The sequence below is a fragment of the Alexandromys fortis genome, unplaced genomic scaffold, assembly GCF_014885135.2.
Source record: "Alexandromys fortis isolate MF-2015 unplaced genomic scaffold, M_Fortis_MF-2015_v1.1 scaffold_376, whole genome shotgun sequence".
Lineage (NCBI taxonomy): Eukaryota > Metazoa > Chordata > Mammalia > Rodentia > Cricetidae > Alexandromys > Alexandromys fortis.
The window spans coordinates 29,203-45,689 of NW_026068259.1; the positions used below are offsets into that span (position 1 = coordinate 29,203).

At 47.3% G+C, this 16,487-nt stretch overlaps 1 protein-coding gene across 7 annotated transcripts in view; it reads left to right on the forward strand.

Moving 5' to 3' along the window:
- The window catches only part of Gatad2a (GATA zinc finger domain containing 2A), an 80,125-nt gene that overhangs the window by 24,462 nt on the left and 39,176 nt on the right, over positions 1–16,487 (forward strand). For 3 of the 7 annotated variants that reach the window (XM_050131688.1, XM_050131693.1, XM_050131687.1), the window contains exon 2: positions 13,757–13,858. The exons of 2 other annotated variants lie outside the window; for them this stretch is intronic. The gene's annotated coding sequence lies outside the window, so the exon portion shown is untranslated. Of the gene's footprint in view, positions 1–11,525; positions 11,698–13,756; positions 13,859–16,487 lie in introns of all 7 variants that reach the window. 2 more of the 7 variants (XM_050131690.1, XM_050131689.1) reach the window with 1 other exon arrangement.

The window sequence follows — 16,487 nt, forward strand, 5'->3', positions numbered from 1 at the left end:
CAATTCTTTTAACCCCTGAGCCATCACCACCTTGTTTTTGTTTTTGCAGTAAAATTTTGTGCACTCTTTCTCCTGTCCACCTATGGCAGTAGTTCCTGGTGTGAATCCTCAGGAAGAGGTGGGAGCTTGACCTCAGTAGCGGGTGGTACTTCCTGAACTGCTATATTTATTTTCGATTTTTTGAGATAGGGTCTTCCTATGTACTCCTCACTGTCCTTGGAACTCACTCTATAGAGCAGGCCGGCCTCGAATTCACAGAGATTCACTGTCTGTGTCCTTAGTGCTGGGGTTAAAGGCGTGCATTACAGCATTCAGCTGTTGATTATTGTGTATGCGTGACTTTAATTGTTAGCATGTCTGCATGTCTGTTTCCACCTTTAACTGGGTCCCAGAGAATAGACTTCAGTTGCCAGGCCTGTAGCACGTAAGTACTTTTACTGTGTTTAGCTATCTTGCTGGCCATTTTAAAATTTTTTTGGTATTATATCCTGAGTGTGGATAGCAGTAGGATCATGTTTATTAGTCTGCTGCATTAGAAATGGAGCAGTCAGACTGAGGGTGCCGCTTCGTGGCAGTAGCATGCTTGAGGCCCTGGGCCTAGCCACGATAAAATAAATAGTACCTCTTGGGGGCTGAGGGGTAGCTCAGTGGGTAAAGCAGGTGTGAGGATCTGAATTTGGATGCCTAGAACCCCTAAGTAAGGCTGGACACAGAACCCACACCTGTAATCCTATTGTTCCTACAGAGATGGAAGTGGGTATAGGGGAATCCTGGGAGGCTCAAAGGTTAGCTAGCCTGGTGTACATAGCAGTGAACGCTTGGACAGGACACTGGCTCCAGGTGGACAGTGAGGACTTAGATCTAAGGTTGTCCCTTACTTCCACACATGCAGTTTGGCTTGTACACTGGTATTGGTACATATGAACATGTACACACGTCATACATAAACAGAGAAGAGAAAGAAACAGAGACAGGGAGAGAGAGATTTTAAAAAGTAATTTTTTTGGGCAACAGACAGTTGTAGCATCCTCTGTGGACTTTCCTCTGTGTGACTTCAGTGTGAGTCAGGAAATTTTGTGTTACAAACTGGAAATTAAGACCCCAGAAGGGCTGGACTTCCCACCACTGACTTGCAGTAGGAAGGAGAACCTGGTTGGTCTGTCTTTCTGGCCTGGCATAGGTTTGATTAGGGTTAGGTTTGTTTATATAGGTCCACTGGCTAGTTTCCTCTCTCCTGGCCTTGTCTGCTTTTGAGCCTGAAGTTGGTGTCTGCTTGGAGGACAGGACACAGGGAGGAAGTGATGCAGGGCTGCTTCAGGAATCTCAGGACTTCCTGTCCCAGAAATACAGTGGGTGATGGTTTAAAGCTTAAGCAGCACTTCCCTGTCTTATTAAGAAAGTAACTGCACCTAACTGTAGACACACTTGAGGTCCAGAATTGGCCCTGGTAATGGGGAGCAGCAAGCAGAGCACCTGTCAGCCCCACAGCAAGCAGCTCTGACAATGCCCAAGCCAGTTCAAGGGAGAGGCAAGATTGGCACATCCTGCTAAGGGCGATGCTGGTAGAGTGCCCAGTGTCCTGCACTCTTGATCCATGCTGGAGTTACTACCCCAGTCAAATCAGGTTGCCCTTCTTGCATGGCCTTTATGCCTGAAAAAGACTATCCTGTTAATGGGGTGCTCCTCACAGCATCATAGGAGAGATGAAGCTGAGGAGGCTCCAGGGGTCCTATGGAAGCCAGGCTCTTGGATTTGGGATTGGGTAATGACTTTTGTGATGCTAGAGTGTTTGGGGAGTGTGAGTGCAGGTTTTCTCTCCAGAGACAGACAGCAACCAGGACAGGTGGACCGAGAGAAGGAACTTGTGGAATGAGTGGCCTAGAGACTGCTTCTTATTGGCAATGATGGGAGCTTCTATATGTTACCATGGCTTACTGCAGAAGCAGCAAGGAGACTGAACTGCTCGTGGGCACCACTTTGCTGTTTTAAAAGGTTTTTTGTTTTGTTGTGTTTGTTTGTTTTTTGAGACAGGGTTTCTCTGTGTAACAGCCCTGGCTGTCCAGGAACTCACTCTGTAGACCTCAAACTCACAGAGATCCACCTGCTTCTGCCTCCCGAAGGTTGAGATTAAAGGCGTGCACCACCACCGCCTGGCTTAAAAGTTATTTTTTACTGGGGGTATGGAAGGAACCCAAGACCTTGTGCATGTTAGGCAAGAACACTCCCACCTCTTTTGAGCTGTTTTAAGTTTATGCAGAGACTGGGGATAGAGTACTTACCTAGCACATGTGAGCCCTGAGGTTCAACATGACAAAAGAAAAAAACAAAATTCATAGCCTAAGCTACTGTTAGAGTTCTGGAGTACAGTGCAGCTCAGGCTTCTATCACCATAGTGTGGAGTGGACATAGCTGGCAGGCTGGGGTTGATGACAGGAACACAGATGTGACCAGGTGGCCCCAATTCCTGCCCAGCTGAGTTTTTGGGCTATTGGGTGATGTTGAGCACTTACATAGGAAACCTGAAGTGTACCTGCACAGGACTGCGTGCTTATGTGAGGGAAGCCTGGGAGGGGAAGATGGTTGACAAGCAGATTGGTGTTCCCATGGCCTTGGCTTGCCTGCCTGAATAAAAAGTGGGACAGGTACCTGAGACACAGTGGGCAGACGGTGGTGGTTAGCTGGGTCTGTTCTTAACAGCTGTTAGGAGTCTCTTACAGGCTCTGCCTCTGCTGTGCCCTGGAATCCTGTGATAGGGAAGGTGGCCCTTGAGTGCCCTAAGATAGGAAGGACAGTGGGAGTCTGTTTGGGGTGGCAGTTGGGTAGGGACTGGAAGATAGTACAGATCCCAATAGTGGGTCCTGAAAAATAGGGGCACAGAAGTGGTAGTTAGACAAGGGTGGAGGGACCTGGGTCCTGGATAGGCTAGATGTGAGTGAGATAACCCGTAGCTCTGGGTGGCCTTTTTTTGCTTTGTTGCCCTGAGTGGACATGTGGTGAGCCCATGAGACCATCTGCACCCTTGTGTGCTCAGGGTATAACCCTACAGAAGGTGTGTTTGGAGTCTATTCTGTATTCTGCACTCCTCCCCAGATAATAGTGCTTTGTGCAAGGTGAGAGTGTGGGGATAGCTAGGGTTAAAAGTAATGGCAGGCCCCTTGCACATGCAGGAACAGCCTGCTGTTTCTCTGTCAAACAGTAGGCGGGATGGGTGAATGCAGATTAGAAGGACCCAGACCTTACTTTAGCTGGTAAAAGAACTTTATAGAAATTCTAGGGTATAGGAAGAGGCTTCTGTATGATACTTGAGCCCTGAAAGCTGGTTGGGAGCTCACGTGTTCTAGATTCTGAGGCTGTTCAAGCTTGGAGGATTTTAATTTTTATGTCTTTCTTAGGGTCCTCTGGCTTTTTATTTTTGAGACAGGGTTTCATAATAGCCCTAGCTGGGCTCAGACTCAGGGTCATCCTGCTTTGGCCCTCCATGGTGTTTTGAGTTTTGGAGCCTTTTCCAGAAAGACCTAGGGAAGGGGCTAGTATGACTTGTCAAGTCAAGATACTTGCTGCCAAATCTGACAGCCTGAATTCCATGCCTAGGACACCCATGGTGGAAGAAAAGAAATGTCACCTGTTCTCTGACCTGCACATGTGAGCTGTGACATGCACAGCACACTTCATTGCTGGGGGAAGAGAAAGAAGTGGAGCTAGAGATATATAGCTCAGCAGCTAAGAGCACACACATGAGCTGGAGAGATGATTCAGGGGGAAGCACTTGCTAAGCAAACATGAGGCCCAAGTTTGAATCTGCAGCAGGAGCAATGTTTGTAATCCTAGCATTCACTATGGGGTTCTGAGATGGAAACAGGAAAGGTTCCTAGTGTGCACAGCCAGCTAGCCTGCCATGAGCCTTGAGGTGGAAGATGAGGCTAATGCCATTTCAGACCTTAAGTGTACGCCATGGCACACTCGTGCCTGCTTTCATATGCTTAGGCATTATTTGTGTGCACATGTGCTCACATATATTCCTCGGAAACATTTTATTCTAACAGCTGTTGTAATGATTTTTGTAAACTTCTAAGATGGGTTTGAGTTTTGGCTTTTTTGGAAGGCTTGAGAGGTAAGATGGATGTTCCTCCCAGGACACTGGCTTAGAAATGGGGGAGGGGTTGTGGTTGTAGGTAGGAGTTTGGGTCAAAATGACTTAGCACAGAAGTGAATGCTAGGTCCCTGTCAGGATCCTGCTTGGAGGCTGGGATAGGAGTGAGGCTGGGCTGGGCTGGGCTGGGCTCTGGTGACCACTTATACTGAGAGTCCTCTGCACACAGCTGTTTTCTTTTCTTCCTTATTTATTTTCCTCTCTTGAAGGAGGGCCTTTTGTTCAGGTCTGTCTTAAACTTTGGATTCTCTTGCCTCAGTTTCCTTTGTGTTACCTTAATTGGTTCCTGTGGTCTTTTTAGCTCTCTGTGTGTATCTGTTGTAGATGAAGGTTGGTCCGGGCGGTGGTGGCACACTCCTTTAATCCCAGCACTGGGGAGGCAGAGGCAGGTGAATCTCTGTGAGTTCGAAGCCAACCTGGTCTGCAAGAGCTAGTTCCAGGACAGGCTCCAAAGCTACAGAGAAATCCCGTCTCGAACAAAAAAAAACAACAATAACAACAAAAAGACGGCTGTTGGCTTATAAACGTAAAATACAATAAAAAATAAAACATGCTATGGGAGAGAGAGAAACAGATGGATCTTTGTGAGTTTGGAGCTAGCCTGACCTATTAGTAGTTTCAGGCCTGATGGGGCTGTCTTGAAAATAGATCAATAAATTACTTTTAAGTAAAGATATGTGTGGGATAGTTTGTGCATGCACATGGAGGCCAGTGATGATTGTCTTTTTTAAATTCTGCCTCATCTTAAACATTTCTGGCCGGGTGTGAAGGCACTTGCCTTTGTCCTAGCATTCATAAGGCAGAGGCAGGCAGATCTCAGTGAGTTCCAGGACAGCTAGGGCTACATTATGAGACTCTGCCTTAAAAACAAAACCTTTAAATTATATATTTGTGTGTGTGTGAATGTGCATGTTTGCACAGGCACATTTGCACACATGAAGGGTTAGATGATAACTTGCAGAAATTGGTTCTCCTGCCGTGCAGGTTACAGGACTTAAATTCAGGGTGACAGACTTGACTAGTTAGTGCCTTTGATTCGGAGTCGTCTTGTGGGTCTCACCTTTGAGACAGGTTTGCTTGCTGAACTTGTAACTCCATTGACTTAACTGGCTGCTGGCTAGTGAGTGAGCCTCAAGGAGCCTTCCAGTCTCCACCTCCCCAGTGCTGGGTTAACCAGCACCTCACCTGGTTCTCTGTGGTTGCTGGGGATCGAATTGTTGACTGATTGTTCACTAAGTGATTCATTGCAGGCCCTCCTTCCCTTCTCTGTCTGTCTCAGTATCTCAGGTTCTCAACTGTGCGTGTCTGGCTTGAACTGGTTTTACCTCTTGAGTGCTTTGGTTAAGGGCCTTGAACTCTTGAGACTGTCATCCTATTTCAGCCTCCCAGGTATGCACCACTGTACTTGGCTTTATTTTTTTTTATCATTTTTGTTTTGTTTTGAGATCGGGTTTCTCTGTATGACTTTGGAACCTGTCTTGGAACTCTCTCTGTAGACCAGGCTGGTCTTGAACTCACAGAGATCCTCTTGCCTCTGCCTCCCCAAGTGCTGTGCCACCACCGCTCAATGACTTAATTTATTTTTAATTTGAGAGAGGGCCTGGAGAGAGTGGCTTAGCAACAGCCATGGCTGTTTTTGGCAGAAGACCTGGGTTTGGTTCTAGCATCCACATACTTGGCCCACAACCAAAGTCCTAGATGGTCTGAGTGATGCCCTCTTTTGACCTCAGGGCACCAGCCACACACATGGCCTACAGTCAGGAAAAGCATCCATAAAATAGTGAAATTTTAAGGCTAGGTTTTACTCTATTTCAGGCTGTACCTCTGAACTTGTGGAGGTCTCTGATGAGTGCTGCAGTGACAGGTAGCATCACCATGCCTGACTTTTACTCTGAATCAGGGTGCTTAGGTCACCAGTCACAAACTTTCTTGGGTCTTTTTCTGCCATGCATTCTGGGAATGGCAGTTGATGTTGGAGCTTGTCTGGAATGTGATCTGATAGGAAGGAGGTCCTAGGCTCCCCATTGCACTGTGATATCCCTGTGCTTGCATGGTTCTGGATGACTCAGTGACACAGGTAGCTCAACTTTGAAATCATGTGATGTGGCTCAGATACCACCAGCATATGCTGATTCCCACTTAGGAGCAGCCTGGAATAAAAATTGCAGATAGAAGGCAGTGATGGTGCCAGAGCCTAGGGCAAGGACAAGCACTACATGCGGTTTCACTTTTACAAGTTCTGTATACTATGGTAGTGTTGGTGTTTTTCTACTTTTTTATGTTTTTACACCTCATGATCATGTGTGGTCATGGAGTTCAGAGGTCATCTTTCAGGAGTTGTGGGTCATGGAGATTGAACTCAGGTTCGAAGCTTGGCAGCCTTTGCTGAGCCTTCTCACTGGCCCATGTAAACATTTTTTAATGCTGTTGAACTGTACACTTAAAAATGATCAAAATAAGCCTGGCTTGGTTATGAAATGAAGCAGGACAACCTCCATACTGTTTCCAAAGCAGGGAAATTTAAGATAAGAATTTTACCTTATATGCATTGACTGTCAAAAAATGTGACCTCAGAAGTAACCCATAACTATGAGAATATGGATCTATCTTTCAGTGTTAGTTTAGGAAGAGACTATGGCGTACACATTAGGGACCCGGCTTGTGTCAGCTGCTAGGGTATTTTTAAAAATGCATATGGGTATAGAAGGTTTATTGTGACATCATCTAGGATGTAGAGTGTTGGAGCACAGAAATTCCTTGGGTTTTCTTTAGCTCCTGGAGGGGAAGGAACTGGATACGCTTCCTCTAGCTTGGTGAGGTGACCCTAGAGCTCCTGAAACCACTAGGGATTATTGGGGAGTGTCTGAGCTCTCTCAGCTGCCTTGCTTTGGGTGGGGGGATCTCAGGTATTCATCTTTTTTTTCCCTGTAGCTACTTGTCATTGTATCTGTAGCTGGACATATGACACATGCTGGTGTTATTTTGTAGAGGGCAGCCAGGGGAAGCTGTCCCACATTTCAGACTGAGTCCTCAGTGACCTCAGCAAGTGGCCCTTGAACAGCACACACCAGCAGGACATCCTGTAATTTAGCTCTCTGCCCACAACAGCTCCCTGGAGGTGGTGTTAGCTTCCACAGGGCCAGGACTTATTCTCAACGTTGCTCCCTTCTTCCAGTTGCCCAGTGGGACTCTCCTGGGTTTCTTTTGACTGGCTATCTGTCTAGGGTTCTCAGGTCCCCTCCTCCAGCAGCTGGTAGAACTCTGGGAAACTTGCCATTTTGGGTGTTGCAGTGTTGGGAAGGAGCTTCAGGACTCAACAGGCAGCCACTCTCCAGGAACTTCCTGTGTCCTGGTGTCTGGAAGCTTCTAGAGCCCTAGGCCTGTGGGTGCTTCTGGAGCCTTGTGACAGAGGCACAGTTGTTGGCACTATTGGTACTGGGGACCCATTAGCCTCCTGCCTTTCTCTTTCCCTTCTTACCCAGGGTCTGAGTGGGTAGCTGACTTATCACTAGCCAGCATGCAAGCCTCCTCACTTTGGAAATCCTAAGAACTTTTTGAGAGCTGTGTGCCAGGAAAAGGGGTAGAAAAAAGGAGTTAGTTATCTAGGGTACTAGGCAGTTACAGATTCCTGGCAGAGAAGCCATTTCCTCTTTTTCTTGATACACTTCTTTTAGGTGTCTTTGACAAGCTTTTTCATACTGAGCATCTCAGTGCTGAGCACTTCAGACCTTTCTGAGGCTCAGACACCCTGGGCTCTGACCATTAAGCATGCAGGTCTCTGCAGTTCTCACCTGCTGCTTGGACATTGGGAAGAACATCCACGTCCAGATGGGAGCGGAGACGTTTTGAGGAATGGCTTTAATCACAGTTGCTAAAGTAAGAAGTAGTGGTTTTCCTGTGGAGGTCCTGCCTGGAGCTGGGGGCTCCGGGAGGGAGGCGAACTCTCAGAGGGCTGTGGGTCATGGAGAGCCTTTGAACCTTCAGAATGGCTAATAGGGAAGGGAGGGTATGATGAAGGTTCCTGCTTCCGGATCCATGAGATGACTTTTGGAAGTTCAGGGTGGGATACTGTACCTCCACAGTAAGAAGGGATGGTGCTGGTTAGGGTGTCAGTAGGGACTGCTTGCCTGGTATGCAAAGCACAGACTCTAGTGTCCATTTCTAGCTTTGTGGGGGAAGAAAAGAAAAAGGGAGTGTGTACAGTATGCCAGCCACCAGTAATGAGACAGCAATGAGTTCCCAGCAGTCACAGGGAGGAGGCTTTTCTAGACTCAAGGCTGGGCCTCTGGGACCTTCAGCTGTGAGAGAGGCTGAAGCAACAGCTGCTCTCTGGGAGGCCCAGGCTCATGCTGGGGGTTGGGGCCACGTGGCTGCCTTCTAGCCTTGAATTCTAAGGGAGGACAGAGTTAGTATTTATGACTGTTTTTGCTTCAAGTGTGTGAAGGAAACATTGTGGGTGCTGACAGCGTTGTAGGGGGGCAGAACATGGTCTTAACTGTGTTGCCACGTTCTGATGTACCTAATCTGGCCTGGGTGTGCTGGTTGGGAAGTGAGTGCTTGCTTAGAGACAGCGACTTGCATTAGAAATGGAAAGAGTGGGCTTCTTTCATGGCAGTGGCATGAGCAAAGGCTGTCTGGGTGGTGGGGGAGGGGCAGGCTTACTGGAGCTGTGAAGGGATGTGTGTGAGTGTGCTTGCACGCATGCGGACCACCATAAGGTACTGTGAGAGGTGTGTATGTGTGTGTCTGTCTGCAGGGACGTTAGGGAGGCTGTGTTGGCTCAGTGTTAGGAGAGATGGTCCATCCTCTATCAAGGCCTTTGTTACTATGGATTAGGGGAGTACTGGGTAAGCCAGCCTCAAGGTACAAACTGGCTGCTAACCCAGTGGGTGTCAGAACTTGAGATGGTGGGCAGGACTCTGTACCATTCTCATCCCTAGTGTCAGTTTAGGTTGCCAGGGGACAGTCTGTACAGCCAGTTTTCCCACTGGTTCCTTTGCTCTCCTGGGACTGTTTCTCCAAGTCTCTAGTCTGCCTAGTCCAACATGCCCCTGCTCTCTGGGGACATGGGTAATGAGGTTTTGTTCCCTGGGGAGAGTAGGTACTGCTCAGGTTCCCTGGGGGTGCTCTGTGCTGTTGTGACTTGGGCCCCTCTCCCCTTTACCTGAGAAGCTCCTCGGTGCTTAGTGATAGTAGAGGTGAGGTTTTCTTATTGCTGTTTGAGACAATATTTTTGGCTTTACTCTGTCATGTGTCATCACTGCTATGCTCTGTCATTATAGGAAGACACAGCCAGAGGGAGTATTGGCTGTGGCTGTGTCCCAGGAAACTATTTGCTTGAATGTGGGTAGTACGCAATAGGGTCTGACCCCCCCTCCCCCAATTTGGAAACTGAATGTGGACTGGAGCAGAACTGAGTGACAGAGCACATACTTAAGTATGTATATTGCTAGTACTCTGGAGCTCTGAGTTCAAGGACATCTGGGGGGGGGCTATATTAAGAATTAGACCTGGTGGCACACTCCTTTAATCTCAGGCAGGCAGGGCAGGTCGATCTAGAGTTCAAGGCCAGCCTGGTCTACAGATCAAGTTCCAAGACAGGAAGTACCACACAGAGAAACCAAGTCTCAAGAAACAAGACAAGGCAAAACAAAAAAGGAATTATGATTGTCTAGCTGGGTGTGGTGGCATGTATTTTAATTCTAGCACTTGAGAGGCCATGGCAGGTTGATCTCTGAATTCCAGAAGAGCCTAGTCTATATAGCAATAGGGCATACATAGTGAGGCTTTGTCTGAGAGAGTGTGTGTGTGTTGTTTGTTTGTCTTGTCTCAAAAAAAGAGAAGGGAAGACTGAATCTTTGTCTTGAGCTATTCTTTCTCTGCCTGCCAGCACCATCGTGCCTCCTTTGGTGCTCCACTAGTGCCTGCCTTGGTTTTCCTCTTTCTGGTGTTATGAGTTTTGCTTCTTGATGATTTGGTGATGTGGTTGCTATGATTATTAGTACAGAGGGTCCAGGTGAGCCTTGTAAAGATACTTGGTTTGTGCAGGGCAGGTGAACTCGGGCTGGGAGGGGCAGAGACAGGAGCAATGAATGAGAGGTGCAGGGTTCTTGGGTCTGTCAGAATGACATGGGGGCTAAAGTATTTGGGTGCAGACTGCTGAGGTATCAGTGAGGTCAAGTTGTGGGCAGAGAGTAGAGGGGTACACTCATGCAGGGCCACACTCGAGTTTAGTACAGTCAGCTCTTCCCTATCAAGTGCCAGTGCCTTCAGAGACATCTCCTGTGTTGGCCATGAATGGTCTCCCGACAGACCTAGGGGGCTCTTGCTTCTGCCTTTGTCCTGGAATTAAAAGGGAGCCTCCTCCAGGCCTTGCCCCAAAAGATCAAATGACAACCTAAGATGGGGCAGCCACAATGCCAAGGCTTGATTTCATGTGCATGACTGTCTTTCTGTCAAGTGTGGTTTTTCTTGAGTTAGGATACGAGTTCGGGGTGAGTTTTGGGAGGGTGTGTGTGTGTGAGTTGGAGGACCCAGGTGCAGGGTTAAAGCCTAGCCATAAGGATTTATCAGGGGAGGTAAAGCCTCTCCCTTGAGGTGAGATTATATGAGTATGCCACTATGCCCAGCTTCTTTATAGGGTGCGGGTCCTCACGCATGTGTGATAAGTACTTATGGCATAGCCATGTGCCCATGGAGGTTTCTGATGGCGAATGCATTATATTTGTAGGTCAGTTGGAAAGAGAATTTGTACTATTGCTGTGAATAAGGGATCCCTTTTCCTTTGTTTTATTTACTTTAGTGATGGAGCCCAGGCCTGGCACATGCTAGGTAAACTCTCTGCTAGAGCCTACACCCCAGCTCTGTTTTCATTTTATTTGTTTGTTTATTTATTTCAGACAAAAATCTCGGTCTTAGCCGTTGGTGGCGCACGCCTTTAATCCCAGCACTCGGGAGGCAGAGGCAGGCGTATCTCTGTGAGTTCGAGACCAGCCTGGTCTACAGAGCTAGTTCCAGGACAGGCTCCAAAGCCACAGAGAAACCCTGTCTGGAAAAATCAAAAAAAAAAAAAAAAAAAAAAAAATCTCGGTCTTATCCTAGAGTCAAGCCATTTTCTTGCCTCATTCTCAGGTGACTGCAGTTTTTTTTTTCTTGTACATCTTGGTTCTCATCCCGTTTTAAACAAATTCTGTTGTGACTTTAACTTCTGACCGATTGATGTGACTTTGTACGCTAATGGCCCCATGACTCACTGTGGTCAGGGTCCTACTTAATTAGACAAAATCGAGAACATCCAAGCAGGGGTTGACAAGGTAGCTCAGCAAGAAAGTGTGTTTACTACTACCTGACTACTTAACCTAAATATAATTCCTAGAACCTACATGATGGTGGAAGGAAAGAGCCAGCTCTCAAAAGTGACCCTCTGACCTCTGCGTGCAGTTTCACTGCTACCTCTCCTGGGTGTGGGACCGTAAGCTGGAGGTGTGGACAGTGCTACTGACGGGAGAGACGTGATCAGGCCATATATTCCTAGCCTGAACTGAAAGGTGACTTTTGTAGAATCTATTGCTTTTTTTGTTCCACGGTAAAACCTCTCAGGGTGTGATCTGTCTGCGCTGGCCTTGATTCTGAGCACCAGGGACAGGTGCTTGGGGAGCCATGCTAGGGTTTCCTGCCCCTGGCAGAGCCAGGCAAGTGAGGGTTAACAGCATTGGTTGGATTTCCCAGCCTGAACTGAGCCAAAAAGTCAGGCCCTGGTAGTGAGCACATGGGAGGGGCCTTGTGCTCCTTGATATGCAAAGGTCTCTCTGCATTCACTCCTGGCTTTACTAGGCAAGTTTTCCTGTGAGAGTATTTATTACACCCATGAGCCACAAATTACCGGAACTAGTTTAGGAATAAAGGTTTCTCTGGGTGTGCGTTAATTCCAGTACTTGAGAATCAGAAGCAGGCAGATCTCTGAGTTTTAGGCCAGCCACGGCAACACAGAGTAACCCTGTTGATGCATTTATCTAATTACTCTTTACAATAAAAGCTCAGGAGTCATCAGGGTAAGAACTTGAATGAACACAGAACTGGCAAAAAAAAAAAAAAGCTACCAATGATACCTGGATCCTGTGTGACACACACACACACACACACACACACACACACACACACACACACACACACCCCCGGCCATCTAAAGGGTCTGAGATCCTGTCTTAACCCTGCCTTACTATTTCCTGTGTCTGCTTGTCCTCAGTTCTCCAAAACCTCTATGGTTAATTTTAGTAGTAGCTGTTAGTAGGTAGCTCTGTCCTCTTGATTGAAAGTAAATTTTATTGGCAGTCAGAATACGATCAAAATAACACACAACACCCTGTCTTGAAAAACCAAAAGGAATAAAAGGTTTTGGTTGGGTGTGATGGGGCAAGCTTTTAATCTCAGAGCTCAAGCAGAGACAGGCAGATCTCTTGAGTTCTAGGTCAGCCAGAGTTACATGATAAGACCATGTATTACAAACCCCAAACTAGCTAGATAGAAAAGGTTTCTCTTTTTAAAAATGTATCGAGTGTTTTATCTACATGTGTATATACCATGTGTGTGTCTGATACCCAAGGAGACCAGAAGAAGGTGTTCGATCTGTTTGAACTGGAGTTACAAAAAGTTGTAAGCTGCCATGTGGGTGCTGAGAACCTAACCCTGGTCCTCTATAAGAGTGGCCAGTGCTCTTAACTGCTGAGCCATTTCTTAAGTTAAAAAAAAAAATTACTGCTTTATTAGAATGTCCTTCTGACAGTCTTGTGAATCCCCAAAAAGAGAACAGAGATGGTATGGGTACTCGGCAAGCCACATGCATAAAATCCTGGAAGTGGGGCCCAGCCTGATAACATAGACTCTCTGGGGCCTGTCATGGAACCACTCTCCTTTGGTCTTGAACTTTAGCTACAAGTCTCATCTGCAAGGCAGGCAGTCTCTTCTCCCCTGGACACTTGTTGACCCCTGAGGTTGAAGATAAGCTGCCTCAGTCCAGGGGTGAGTGTGCACTCTTCTTCCTCAGGGACAAGCCTATATTTCTGCAGGGATGGTGGGTTAGAGAGGGAACCTGGCTGATCTGGGAACTGGGCTGATTTCCTGAGTATCAGGTGCATAAGGTCCCTACTTTATAAAGTGGGGTCTGCCCTCAGGTTATCCCCACTGGTCAGCACCCAGCCTGATCTTAATATTCTGTGACTCCGGCTTTCTGTGAGGATAGAGCCCCAGAATCACTTACTGTGTATTCTGGGTGTTGGTGGGAATAATCTGTTGGCATGATTATTACTATTATTATTATTTTGAGTGCTTCAAAGACAGATCTGGGATGTTGATCACAGGTTACTCCCCAGTTGTTCACTAGGCCTTAGAAATTGATCTCTTTGTTTGGCCTCTGTTGTAGAAGGCAGCAGTGGCATACTTCACTATTCCTGTGACTGAAGGCATTTTCTTCTAGTGTTGGTGTCTCCCAGGGCCTTCCTCACATTTGGCAGACTCTGCCACAGAACCACACCTTTCACTGGAAACATTTGAACTTTCCCAGGTTTCCAACCCTTCTTTAGAACTCAGTTTTTCTGTCTTTTGGTTTAGGTTGGCCTGCACATTGAGCCAGCACATCCACACAAGTTGCCTTTTGACAGAGCTGTGGCCATGGCTTCATAGTAGGACCAGCACCCCGGACCCTGAGGCCAGGTGAGTGCTGGGGACTCCTGTCTATGGAATGAAAAGCTGGCTCAGGCCACCTCCACATACCTAATGGAGCTCTGCTTAGGAAGAGAAGGCAAGTTGTACCTATGGGATCAGGCTTGACCCTTGAACCTCATTGGTCACCTGCTCAAAGGCCTAAAGAAGGGGGACCAGAGGCTAACCTTTGACCTCCAGCTGTTTCTCCTTCTAAATGGCTAGAATTGTACTTTAGTCACTGCCCACCACTTATGTGGAAACTTTAGCTCTGCAGAGCATGGAAGTGCCATAGTGCCACATGGGAGGAGGGCATTTCTGTTACCATCAGGACCTGGCAGCGACACCTTAGCTCAGGGCCATGTACCTGTAAAAGAAGGAGGAATTGAATGATATCCTAGAAGTAGGAAGCCTCAAAACATCCTAGGACAACTCCTTCCTTTTTATACGGTAGCATGCAGCTCAAAATAGGCAGGTGTCTTATTAAAATAGGCAGGCTCATTTCCATCCAATGGCATCTGGTTGGCTACTGTGTGAGGCTCAACTGCTCTGACATCTCTTCTGTGCTAGACACAAGCTGTGACAGTGTTAGGGTTAGGGGCTTGTTTTATTTTTAATTTTTATTCTCAGATTATTTTATGTGTTTGAATGTTATACCTGCATTGTCTGTGTAACACTTGTGTGTCTGGTAGGTACCTGATGAGGTTAGAAGAGGTAACAGGTCTCCTGGAACTGGAGTCAAGGAAGACTGTGAACCACCATGTGGGTGTTGAGATTTGAATCTGGGCCTTCTGCAAATGCAGAAAGTGCTCTTAACCTTTGAGCCATCTCTCCAACCCTGTATTTTATTTTTAGGACAGGGTCTAACCATGTAACCCTGGCTAGTCCTGAACTCACCTTCATCTTTTGCCTCAGACTCTCAAGTGCTCAGATTACAAGTGTGTACCCCCACCAGCTCTGGCTTATTTCTTGAGACTGGTTTTGTTTGTTTGTTTGTTTGTTTGTTTGTTTGTTTGTTTTTGTCTTTTATTTTAATGTATCCCCAGATGAACTCCAGGTAGTCCTCCTGCCTCTGCCTCCCAAGTGCTGGTATTGTAGGTTTTAGTTTATAGTTTATGAGGTGTGTCCTTATTTAATAGTAGGCCTTTTATTGCTGCTGGGGTCTCTTGATTCCTGCTTGTCAGTGGACTAGGCACCCCCTGCCTATTACCAAGGTATGTACAGAGTGCATCTGCACCCCAACAGGTACTTCTGTCTGCTCAGAGTCATGGACCAGGTGTTTGTCCTTGAATCTCTTGGGGGGGGGGGGTCTGCCTGTTTGGTAGGTGATGCTCATTTTTGTGCTGGGTATTACAGACCCTGAGTAAAGGCCAGGCAGCTTTAGAGAAGAAAGAGCTCACTGGGCAGTGGTGGTACACACCCTTAATCCCAGCACGGGAGTTCAAGGGCAGCCTGTTCTATAGAGGTAGTTTCAGGATGTCCAGCTCCCCAAAAAGAACAGCCTCCCTCAATCCCATCCCCCCCCCCCCCCCCCCCCCCCCCCCCCCCCCCACCATGCCCCAGAAAAAAAGAAAAACAGATGCTTCCCGAGAAAATAGTGCAGATGGTGGCCTTGGCCACAGTATGGCCAGCATTGTCTTCCTGCTAAGGAGAACTGTGCATGTTGCAGAGTCCCTGGGGTGTCTGGAAAACACCCACCTGTGGGCCCTGGCTGCTTCTGGGGAGGGGATTAGGCCCTAACTGCATCACAGAACTTCTGCATGTTTCCCCAGACTGCCTTGTGGGTGGTTAGAAAGGATTGTGACTGGAGAGCTGGGGTGAAGGAGGTGGGAAATGGCCCTGAGTTCTGTGTGACAGTTTCTGAATCCATCTCCCTAAAGGAAAGGTCTGTGTGCCTTTGCTCTTTATCATATTTCATGTGCATGATATGAGTGTGGTTGCAGGGCATATGCATACTGTAGAGGGTGACTGTCAGGTCTTGTTTTCTCCTGGAATTTTATGCCAAATGACAATTTTATAAAGCTCATTTTTGGAGTCAAGCTTTTGGTTTTAGGCTACAAATGTGTATTTTTTCCCCTGTCAGATACTATAGAAGAAACAAATGACTCTAAGGATCAAAAGAGAAGTGTAGAACTTGAGTCAAACTTGAGATCACTGAATTCTGAATCTGCATTAGGAACATGGCAGTTGTGCCAGGAGGACCCATAGCAATGCTCAGATCAGGTGGAAGGGATGTTTGCCAGCTAGATAGATGTGGTGGTAGAGTGCTGCCTTTTGAGACCCTGGCTTCATCCCCAAAAAACAAGCAGTTAAAAGCGTGAAATGTTTCCAAGCTCATATCGGTATTCAAAGGAAAGGAAGCTGATCAGTCCTTAGTCTGGGGAGCCAGTGCAGTTTCACACGTGGAGATGAAGGCAACAGTACCCAGCTTCTCTAGACTGAATTATTAACATGAGGCAAGGGGAGGCCCACCAATATGGACCACAGAACCCGTGTCTCTGTGGGCTAAGGTTCCCTTCCCTTCCCTTCCCTTCCCTTCCCTTCCCTTCCCTTCCCTTCCCTTCCCTTCCCTTCCCTTCCCTTCCCTTCCCTTCCCCTTCCCTTCCCTTCCCTTCCCCTTCCCTATTTCTTTTCTGTCCCC